The 11236-nt window shown below is 36.9% G+C and overlaps 1 long non-coding RNA gene and 3 other non-coding genes across 4 annotated transcripts; all 4 read right to left on the reverse strand.

Moving 5' to 3' along the window:
- Positions 1-322: 322 nt before the first annotated feature.
- Positions 323-404, reverse strand: TRNAS-GCU (transfer RNA serine (anticodon GCU)). Its single transcript has one exon. It is a non-coding gene; the product is annotated as a tRNA-Ser (tRNA).
- A 3638-nt stretch (positions 405-4042) lies between these two features.
- On the reverse strand, positions 4043-4124 carry TRNAS-GCU (transfer RNA serine (anticodon GCU)). Its single transcript has one exon. It is a non-coding gene; the product is annotated as a tRNA-Ser (tRNA).
- A 3128-nt stretch (positions 4125-7252) lies between these two features.
- On the reverse strand, positions 7253-9569 carry LOC139189700 (uncharacterized). Its single transcript, XR_011573554.1, has 5 exons — positions 9366-9569; positions 9123-9282; positions 8949-9017; positions 8192-8250; positions 7253-7318 (listed from the first exon to the last, which is right to left on the reverse strand). It is a non-coding gene; the product is annotated as an uncharacterized lncRNA (long non-coding RNA).
- Positions 9570-11154: 1585 nt separating this feature from the next.
- Positions 11155-11236, reverse strand: TRNAS-GCU (transfer RNA serine (anticodon GCU)). Its single transcript has one exon. It is a non-coding gene; the product is annotated as a tRNA-Ser (tRNA).

The raw sequence follows: 11236 nt of genomic DNA on the forward strand, positions 1-11236 counted from the left end.
TTACATTTAGTTTCCTAAGTTTTTGGACAATAATAAATAAAAGCTTTGTTTGGCCACGTTGCGAACGTAACATATGCTCCCTACAAATATTGGCCATTCCAATTTACATGATCCTGCAAATAAAGCACCACAAGCATGGTTGGTTCTTTTTACATTTAGCTTCCTAAGTTTTTGGACAATAATAAATAAAAGCTTTGTATGGCCACGTTGCGAACGTAACATATGCTCCCTACAAATATTGGTCATTCCAATTTACATGATCCTGCAAATAAAGCACCACAAGCATGGTTGAAAAAAAATTAAACAAAAATTAAAAATAAATCGTCGCCTGAGAGGTTCGAACTCTCGCGGGGGATCCCCATGCACTTAGCAAGCACACGCCTTAACCACTCGGCCAAAGCGACTGTTGATAACATAGGAGGCTACTCATCTTTTTTAATTAACTATGTAATTAAACAAAAATAAAAAATAAATCGCCACTTGAAATGTGAGGCTGACGTTTGATGGGTTTCTCTTATTCATTTTTTGAGCAAATTACACTTTATTCCCTCAGGTTCGTGGTCAATTGCAACCACATACAATATTTTTGAAACATTTTAATCACAAACCTTTACTTAATATTTCATTTCAACTTCATACATTCATTAGTTAATTCGTTAATTTAACCATTAAGTGATGATGTGTCACATCCTGGCCCGGGCCCCCATCACATTCCGGGCTTGACTCCGCCGTAGCACGATATTGTCTGCTTTAGGCCCCGACCACGCCCTCACGGTTTTGTTTCTAAGAACTCACATGAGATCTTCCCAGTGGGTCACCCATCATGGGATTGACCTTGCTCAAACTCGGTTAACTTCGAAGTTCCGATGGAATCCGAGGCCAGTGAGCTCCCAAAAGTAGGGGTGGGCACGGGCCGGGCCGGGCCCAAAATTGGAGGGACCAGACCGGACCCGCTTTAAATTGTAACGGGCCGGGGCGGGCCGAGTAATGAAAATTTTGAATCTGGAACCGGACCTAACCCGGCCCGTTTGAAACGGGCCGATTCGAGCCTGGTCCACGGTTCCACTTACCTTTTCTTTTTTTTTTATTGTTGGGTCCAATTGCATTTTATTTTTTTATTGGAACAGAGTACATAGTCTACTGCATCATCCAATTTTTTTTTTCATCTTTGAAATTCCTAAATCCAAAATTCCAAATAACATGAAAAATCCAAATTTCCAAGATCCAAAATTAGAACCGAGTACAGAGCCTACAGATACTACGATCCAAAATTTCAAATAACATAAAAAATCTAAATAACATCGAAAGTTCAAGGTCCGAACATCAAAATAACATATAAGCTCCGTAATAACATCCTAAACAACAAAATAGCATCCGAGACCAAAGTCCAAAGATCAAATTAACATCCAAAATAACATAAAATTTGTAATAACATCCAAATTAACATCCGAAATGACTTCCAATATTCTGATGATTTATGATAGAAGGACGACACCCTTCCTTTTGACCTCTCTCTAATTACAATTGAGGAAGAAACATATGAGATCATTAGATATGAGAGATTAGAAGCATATTACATAATCAGTAATTACATGAAATATATTCATTTTGTCTGTTGGCAAAACATTACATTGGAATGCAATGTTTACCTGAAGTGCAGGAAAACTTGTAAATAACACAAAAACCGGTGCAGCTAGTCGGTTACAGGGATTAAATAGCATTAACAATAAGGGATGTTAACTTGACAAAGAAGTTATATTCTCACATGCAAAGCATAGAAGATGGTTCATATATATAGTTATCCAAAACACAATCTGTAATTAGGTTTTTGCCATGTGAGATTGGCTGCATCCCTGTAAAAAGCTCCAAAAACACCACACTGAGGCCATAAACATCCCTCTTATCCGTTAGCTTATGAGGCTATAAACATTCAATGAAAAAACATGAAATATATTACATTTTGGCTTTCTTTATGTTTATGAAATATATTACAAATTTCATAAACATAAAGAAATTTCAAAAACATAAAGAAAGCCAACAAACTTTTCATTATTGGCTTTGCTCAATAATCTAGTTAGTTCCGATTCGGGGTTGAAAATCGAAACCAATAAACTATGGATATCAAATAATCTTAACTATTGGCTTTGACTTACAAGCATTAAGATTGCAGCTTCAACCTTCAATTACCAATTTTAGTTCAAAAATTGTAACAAATCGAAAAGTTTCTGCAAATTTAAATACCTAACAACTTAAAATCTACAATCTATAAGCAGATCCATAAAATTCAAAACCAATAGAAACGTTTCTGCAAGTAATCAAATCGCAGCAGTCCATATAATCAATCGAAAAGCTTATGCAATCATAGCCCCAAAAACCCTTAATTCCCAAATCAGAAACCCACATAATTCCTAAATCAATTGAAATGCTTAAGCAAAAATCCTAAATTCCTAAATCAGAAACCCACATAATTCCTAAATCAATTGAAAAGCTTATGCAAAAATCCTAAATTCCTAAATCAGAAACCCTAATTTATAAATTACCTAGGGATTTGCAGGATGATGGTGGTGTTCTTGACGGCGAGGATGGTGTGGTGGTGGTCGGAACTCGCGATTGGGAGGATTGAAGGAGAGTCAGGAGACGATGCCGCGATGGTGATGGTGGCTAGCTGATGTGATGTCGACACAGATGAGGTCGACTCAGTCACTATGAGTCTCAGAGAGTCGAGTCGAGTCGAGTAGGGGTGAGAGAAAGAACGAGAAAGTGGTGAGGTGAGCACTGTGATGATGGTGGTTATGACGGCGGTGATGGGGTGATGATGGTGGTTGCGACGGCGGAGGCGGTGATGGGGGGTGATGATGTTGGTCACGACTCGCGACAGCGCTGTGAGAGTGGTGAGGTGAGCACTGTGAGTCGAAGTCGAGGGAAGGGATAGGGAGAGGGATAGGGAGAGAGACTCAGGGAAAGAGAGTCGATGGAGAGTCTGAGAATCCGAGAGACTGAGGTCTGAGGCTGCTGAGGCTGAGGATGCTTCTGGAACTCGGGGACTCGGGGAAGGTTGGCTAGGGTTGAAAGTTGAAAACTTGAACTGACGGTTGAGATTGGATGGGGAGATGATATTAAATCTCGTTCGTCCAATCTAACACAAACAGGCCGGTCCGGGTACTCGCGGATCCTATAATTTTGGAACCGGCCCGCCCCTAAAACTTCAATTACCTGGCCCGCCCCGCCCCGATCTATTTTTACAAAACTAAGAACCGACCCGTACCCGCCCCGTACCGGTATTACCCGCCCCTACCCGCGGGTCCAGGACCCGTTTGCCCAACCATACCCAAAAGGCCTCGTGTTAGGTAGAGATGAGAATATACATATAAGGCTTTACAGGATCCACTCCCCTGGGCAATGTGGCAATCCACCCCCCTTAGGGGGCCCTACGTCCTCGTCGGCACACTTCCAACCAAGGATTGGCTCTGATACCAAATTGTCACATCCTGGCCCGGGCCCCACCGTAGCACGATATTGTCTGCTTTAGGCCCTGACCACGCCTTCATGGTTTTGTTTCTCGGAACTCACTTGAGAACTTCCCAGTGGATCACCCATCATGGAATTGTTCTCGCGCGAACTCGCTTAACTTCGGAGTTCCAATGGAATCCGAAGCCAGTGAGCTCCCAAAAGGCCTCGTGTTAGGTAGAGATGAGAATATATATATAAGGCTTACATGATCAACTCCCCTAGCCGATATGGGATATTACATGATGTGTTAACTATGGATCCCACCTTTTTGTTGATTTGACAATCACCTTTTTTATGTAAAATCCATTCACTTTTTTTTTTAATCTATTTTTTTAAACTTATATGACATTTTTCTCGTTGATTTGAAAATGTATTCATGTCAAGTTATTCGAAGAAATATTAATGTTGTTAAGCCTAGTATTCATTATTATTATTTTGGGTTTTTATCACAAAGTATCCAATTTACATGATCCTGCAAATAAAGCACCACAAGCATGGTTGAAAAAAAATTAAACAAAAATTAAAAATAAATCGTCGCCTGAGAGGTTCGAACTCTCGCGGGGAATCCCCATGCACTTAGCAAGCACACGCCTTAACCACTCGGCCAAAGCGACTATTGATGACATAGGAGGCTACTGATCTTTTTTAATTAACTATTTAATTAAACAAAAATTAAAATAAATAGCCACCTGAGATGTGAGGCTGACTTTTGCTGGGTTTCTCTTATTCATTTTTCGAGTAAATTACATTTTATTCTCTCAGATTTGTGGTCAATTGCAACGACATACAATATTTTTGAAACATTTTAATCACATACCTTTACTTACTATTTCATTTCAACTTCATACATTCATTAGTTAATTCGTTAATTTGACTGTTAAGTGAAGATGTGTCAACTATGGATCCCACCTTTTTGCTGATATGACAATCACCTTTTTTTATGTAAAATCCATTCACTTTTTTTTAATCTATTTTTTAAAACTTATATGCCATTTTTCTCATTGATTTGAAAATGTATTCATGTCAAGTTATTCGAAGAAATATTAATGTTGTTAAGCCTAGTATTCATTATTAGGTTTTTATCACAAATGATCCCTGAAATTGAACCACTCAATCAAGATAGTCTCTTAAATTAAAAATCAGTAAATGTAGTTCTTGAAAATAGGTGTCGCAAATCAATGTAGTCATTCCGTCACAACTCCGTTAAATATTCTATTATGTGATGATGTATCGCTTAGCTGGGTCCCACAAATATAATTGAATATTGTCAAATAAACTAAAAATATTTAAATAATGAAATAATAATTTTTATTTTGTATAATTAAAAACTTCCAAAAAAAAAAAAAAATCATCATCTTCCCATCGTGATACTCCAAACAATCCAGTCGGGCGTGCAACTCTTGAGGAGCTCAGCGCCGCCTAGCCAAACCCCGAAAATCCGATCAATTGCCTCCCTTTGCAGGTGGCTTTGCACTCTAGGAAATTTTTGGAAAAAGTTTTAGATGGGCAGTGCGAGGGAGCGGTATAGTAGCAGAGACTGGAGCTTTGCTGTATGTGTACCCAAAGTCGTGCTGGAGAACAAGCTGGGTGCAGGGCTTGGTTTTGGAGAGTTCTATGGGTTTGTGTTATTCAAAGAAGAGAGTTGGTGCGCGCGGCGTCGTTTTGAGGGGTGGGCTGGGAGAGGAGCTTCGATCTGGGTATTTTGCAGAAAAGGTAGTGACCCAAGTTTCATTAAGACTTGAATATGAATTTGCAAAACACTTGCACGGCCGACTGGGATTTTTTGGTGTGTGAAGACGGGAAGAAGATGACCATCATCTTTTTTATTCTTATCCTTTTTTTTTAATTCTTAATTATAAAAAATAAAATTTGTTATTTTATTATTTAAATATTTTTTTATTCATATAACAATAATTAATTATATTTATGGGACCCAGTTAAATGTCACATCATCATATAACAGAATATTTAACAAAGTTATCACAGAAGAACTACATTGATTTGTGACATCCATTTTTAGGAATTACATTGATTGATTTTCAATTTCAGAGAACATTTTGATGGGGTGGGTTAATTTCAGAAATCATTTATGATAAAAACCCTATTATTTTTTGTAGTTTTGGAGAATGTACACATGTTTCGGTTTGAAAATTTACCAAACGTTTTATGGTACAGTGACTTTTGGTTAATATTGATGAATGTACCCATGTTTCGGTTTGAAGAATTTACCAAACGTTTTATGGTACAGTGACTTTTGGTTATTCTTATCCTTTTTTTTTTAATTCTTAATTATAAAAAATTAAAATTGTTATTTTATTATTTAAATATTTTTTAATTCATATAACAATATTTAATTATATTTGTGGGACCCAGTTAAGTGTCACATCATCACATAACATAATAGTTAACAAAGTTATCACAGAATGACTACATTGATTTGTGACATCCATTTTCAATGATTATATTCATTGATTTTCAATTTCATGGACCATCTTGATGGGATAGGTTAATTTCAGGGATCATTTGTGATAAAAACCTTATTATTTTTTGTGGTTTTGAAGAATGTACCCATGTTTCAGTTTGAAGAATTTACCAAACATTTTATGGTATAGTAACTTTTGGTTAATATTGATGAATGCATTATATATATGTACACAATATGTTTTACAATATGTGTGTACATACTTTTTATGGTATAGTAACTTTTGGTTTTGAAGAATGTACCCATGTTTCAGTTTGAAGAATTTACCAAAGGTTTTATGGTACAACAACTTTTGGTTAATATTGATGAATGTACTATATATATGTACAATGTATTTTACAATATGTGTGTACGTACCTTTTATGGTAAAACATGATTTTCTACATCGCCAACATTGTCTCATCATCCTATCATGAGACGTTTGGTTCTTTTTACTTTTAGTTTCTTGTTAAGTTTTTGGACAATGATAAAAAAGCTTTGCATGGCCACGTTGTGAATTTACGTAATCCCTACAAATATTGACTATTCCAATTTACATGATCCTACAGATAGAGCACCACAAGCATGGCCAAAAAAAAATTAAACAAAAATTAAAAATAAATCGCCGCCTAAGAGGTTCAAACTCTTGCGGGGGATCCTCATGCACTTAGCAAGCACATGCCTTAATCACTCGGCCAAGGCAACTATTGATGACATAGGAGGCTACTCATTTTTTTAATTAACTATTATTATTATTATTCGTGGTTCTAAAGAATGTACCCATATTTTGGGTTTTAAGAATTTACCAAACGTTTTATGGTTAAGTGACTTTTGGTTAATATTGATGAATGTAATATATGTACACAATATGTTCTATAATATGTGTGTACATACTTTTATGGCAAAACATGATTTTCTACATTGGCAACATTGTCTCATCATCCTATCATGAGACGTTTGGTTCTTTTTACATTTAGTTTCTTAAGTTTTTTTACAACAATAAAAAAAAAAAACTTTGTATGGCCACGTTGCGAACATAACGTATACTCCCTACAAATATTGGCCGTTCCAAATTACATGATCCTGCAAATAGAGCACCACAAGCATGGCCAAAAAAAATTAAACAAAAATTAAAAATAACCATCGTCTGAGAGGTTCGTGACACACCCCGTCCCGAAGGAGGGCATGCTGGCCGTCACGTGAGAGTGACGTAACCATTTGCACAGTACGGAAGCTTTAAGATACAATTTATAAGTTGATACACCCGAAGGTGAGTCCTAATTTTGTCCAATCTGTCAGAACACCGTCGAATTCCTCGTAGTCACCACACCTTTGTGATTCCTGAACCTGGAGGGGCGCAAAACCAAAATTGAGTGGGTCAGTAAAACAATTCTTTTCCAAATCCAAACATTTCTCAAAACGTTGTAACCCCTCTCCGTAAAACCTGTATACTTTCCCAGAAATGTAAAATATAAATATACATATATATTCTCAATACTTCAATTCATTAACTCAACATTTTTTTCTTTATCAATCATGCCATGCCATGTCTAATTCAACAGTTAAGTATGGATGCATCAACAATAATCATATCAGGTGCAAGAAAGTAATCAACCGGAGGCCCTCTAATAGCCCTGTACGGTTGAACCTAGAGCTCAAATTCTATCACTCTCACTCTACCGGAGTCACCTCTGTGACCTGTCCGGCCTTCTGCACACAAGTTACGCTCTAGTGCTTTTCTCATCAATCATCTGTGCACATAATCTAAGGTCACCCACCAGTCGAAATCTCACTAACACTCTTCGACTGGCCCGTCGCACCCACTCCGCGTGGACTGTGCGACCAGCATCTACTTGGATCCAAGGCGAGCGTGCGATGCGGTGAATACTATAAGCACTAAACCATGGTGCAGGATTTGAGCTCAATATACATCAACATCATCATAACAATATTTAAATACTCACCTGTGCGTCCGCCGCACCATTCATTCATATGCATCATATCTCAATTTCATACTTTTCATATCATTTCATGCATGGCAATTCGATTCACATTTCTATATACTTTTCATATACTTTTATGCATGGCATCTCAATTCACATTTCAATATCCTTTTCATATAATTTTATACATTGCATTTAAAGCATACTTTTATTAAATTTCAATTTCTGGGAAAACGTCAAGTATATATATATACGGAAAACAAAACTGCCCACTCACCTGGAGTTCGTCCAACAACTCCCTAGCACCACACATCAAGGCGTCATGACGATCGCCACCTAGAATAGTAATCAAATCCAGGCTCAGAATTCATATCGATAAAATATATAACTTATATAAAATACGTCACTACGTTGATCGATCCGGAAGATCTGCCACTCAGATTTTAAATCCATAACTTCCAGAGGTCCACATTATACCTCTAGGACAACATCCTAAAATTTCATTACCATCCAACGGTCGGATCTCCGTCAATTTCCAAAACTAAGTGACGGTTAACATTTTATATTATGGACTTACAATTCCAATTCCGGAAGATCCGTAACTCGGATTCCCAATCCGTAAGTTCCAATAATCCTCAAATATTACGTATTACAACGTATCAAAGTTTGGTGACGATCCAACGGTCGGATCATCAATTCACATTTTCACCTAAATGTGAAAACTATAAAACGTTATTTGAACACCTAACCAACAATCCTTAATAACTTTCTCATACGGTGTTCAATTTAGGTATAAGAATATACCACAGTGATCTACTCGACGTCACGGACGTCGACGTATTTTTAAAATAATTTTATTTTTATTTTTTATTTTTACTGTAGCACCTTCTTCTTCCTTGGGTCGCCGGACTGGTTTTTCCGGCGGCCGTTTTCTGGGCAGTTTTTCAAATTGCCATAACTTTGTCATTTCTCAACGAAATCAAGTGATTCAAAAACGAAAGTTGTAGCCCTTGAAGAGAAAAAGAGAATGGTACCTTGAAAAACACCTATTTCCCCGTGGTTTGGCCGGAAACTGCCTCGAAAGCCTCGGAGGTCGCCGGAACCTGGGTATTTTTCAAATGAGTATAACTTCTTCAATACTCAACTAAATTGAGTGAAACAAAAAGGAAAGTTGTAGTACTTGACGAGACGAAGAGATTGATACCTACCTCGACTCCTAACTCTCCGGGGATTCGCCGGAAAACGCCTCGAAAGCTCCGGCCAAACTTTGAACTTGTCGATCTCCGTGTTCTTACGTCCAAAAACTTCCAACGAAGCACTCCGAGCTTCCTTGGGACCTCACTAAGCTTGCTATGATCTTAGTTTGGCCTAAAACACAACCACTTCAAAGATCATGAACAGTACACATTCACGGGGTCTTTAGAACTAGGGTTTTTCGAAATGAAACTTACCTGAAAATGGTACCTACGTGATCGTGAAGTCCTCAGGGTTGCAATGGTAGTCTTAACTTGGACGTTGGTATAGGTTTTAGGTGGTTTTGGTGGTTGCCCGTGCGTTCGAGAAGAAGAGAGAGAGTGAGAGTTTCTGAGGAAGAGCTGAGGAAGAGAGAGAGAGTGATTGAGGAGATGAGAGAGAGACAACAAACGGGAAATGGGGAGGGATTTAGGGTGTAGGACCCTACCTAAAGTCCAAACACAAAATTATTAGTCCAAGTTTAAGTTTAATTAACAATAGCTTAGGAATTTTAGGTAAAACCAATACCAAAATTACGCACCTTAATCCCGTTTAAGGGCATTTTCGTCTTTTCACGTCCTCGGAATTAAAATTCCAGGACGGGCTGTGACAGTTCGAACTCTCGAAAGGGATTTCCAAATTACATGATCTTGCAAATAGAGCACCACAAGCATGGCCGAAAAAAAAATTAAACAAAAATTAAAAATAAATCACGAAAGGGATTTCCAAATTACATGATCTTGCAAATAGAGCACCACAAGCATGGCCGAAAAAAAAATTAAACAAAAATTAAAAATAAATCATCGTTTGAGAGGTTCGAACTCTCGCAAGGGATCCCCATGCACTTAGCAAGCACACGTCTTAACCACTCGGCCAAATCAACTGTTGATGACATAGGAGGCTACTCATCTTTTTTTAATTAACTATTTAATTAAACAAAAATAAAAAACAAATTGCCGTCTGAGATATGAGGCTAGCGTTTGATGGGTTTCTCTTATTCATTTTCGAGTAAATTACATTTTATTCCCTCAGGTTTGTGGTCAATCGCAACCTCATACAATATTTTTGAAACATTGTAATCACATACCTTTACTTACTATTTCATTTCAACTTCATACATCCATTAGTTATTTTGTTAATTTGAGCATTAAGTGATGAAGTGTCAACTATGGATCCCACCTTTTTGCTGGTATGACAGTCAAATTTGTCTACATTGATTAAAAAATAAATTATAAATAAAAAATTGGGCCCCACCCCTTAAATCTTAGTTTGCAGCTATTCCAGAATCCAACTAATTCTTACCAAAAAACACTGATTGTGGCTGTTGCCATGACCATGACATCAATTCCAGTTGATTTTCAATTTTTTATTCTCTTAAACATACCCATTTGTATAATTTTTCAATTTTTTTTAAATATACCAATTGTGATATGTAAAATATACCAATTTCTTTTAATGTAAAACATACCCATTTTTTATGTAAAATCCATTCACTTTTTTTTTAATCTATTTTTTAAAACTTATATGGGTGCATTTTTTTCGTTGATTTGAAAATGTATTCATGTCAAGTTATTCAAAGAAATTTATTAATGTTATTAAGCTAGTATTCATTATTATTATTTTTCATAGTTTTGAAGAATGTACCCATGTTTTCAGTTTGAAGAATTTACCAAACGTTTTATGGTACAGTAACTTTTGGTTAATATTGATGAAAGTATTATATATATGTACACAATGTGTTTTACAATATGCGTGTACATACTTTTTATGGCAAAACATGATTTTCTACATCAGCAGCATTGTCTCATCATCCTATCATGAGACGTTTGGTTCTTTTTACTTTTAGTTTCTTGTTAAGTTTTTGGACAATGATAAAAAAGCTTTGCATGGCCACGTTGTGAATGTAACGTAATCCCTACAAATATTGACCATTCCAATTTACATGATCATGCAGATAGAGCACCACAAGCATGGCCAAAAACAATTAAACAAAAATTAAAAATAAATCGTCGCCTGAGAGGTTCGAACTCTCGCGGGGGATCCCCATGCACTTAGCAAGCACACGCCTTAACCACTCGGCCAAAGCGAC

This window comes from Malus domestica, chromosome 11 (assembly GCF_042453785.1).
Source record: "Malus domestica chromosome 11, GDT2T_hap1".
Classification (NCBI taxonomy): domain Eukaryota; kingdom Viridiplantae; phylum Streptophyta; class Magnoliopsida; order Rosales; family Rosaceae; genus Malus; species Malus domestica.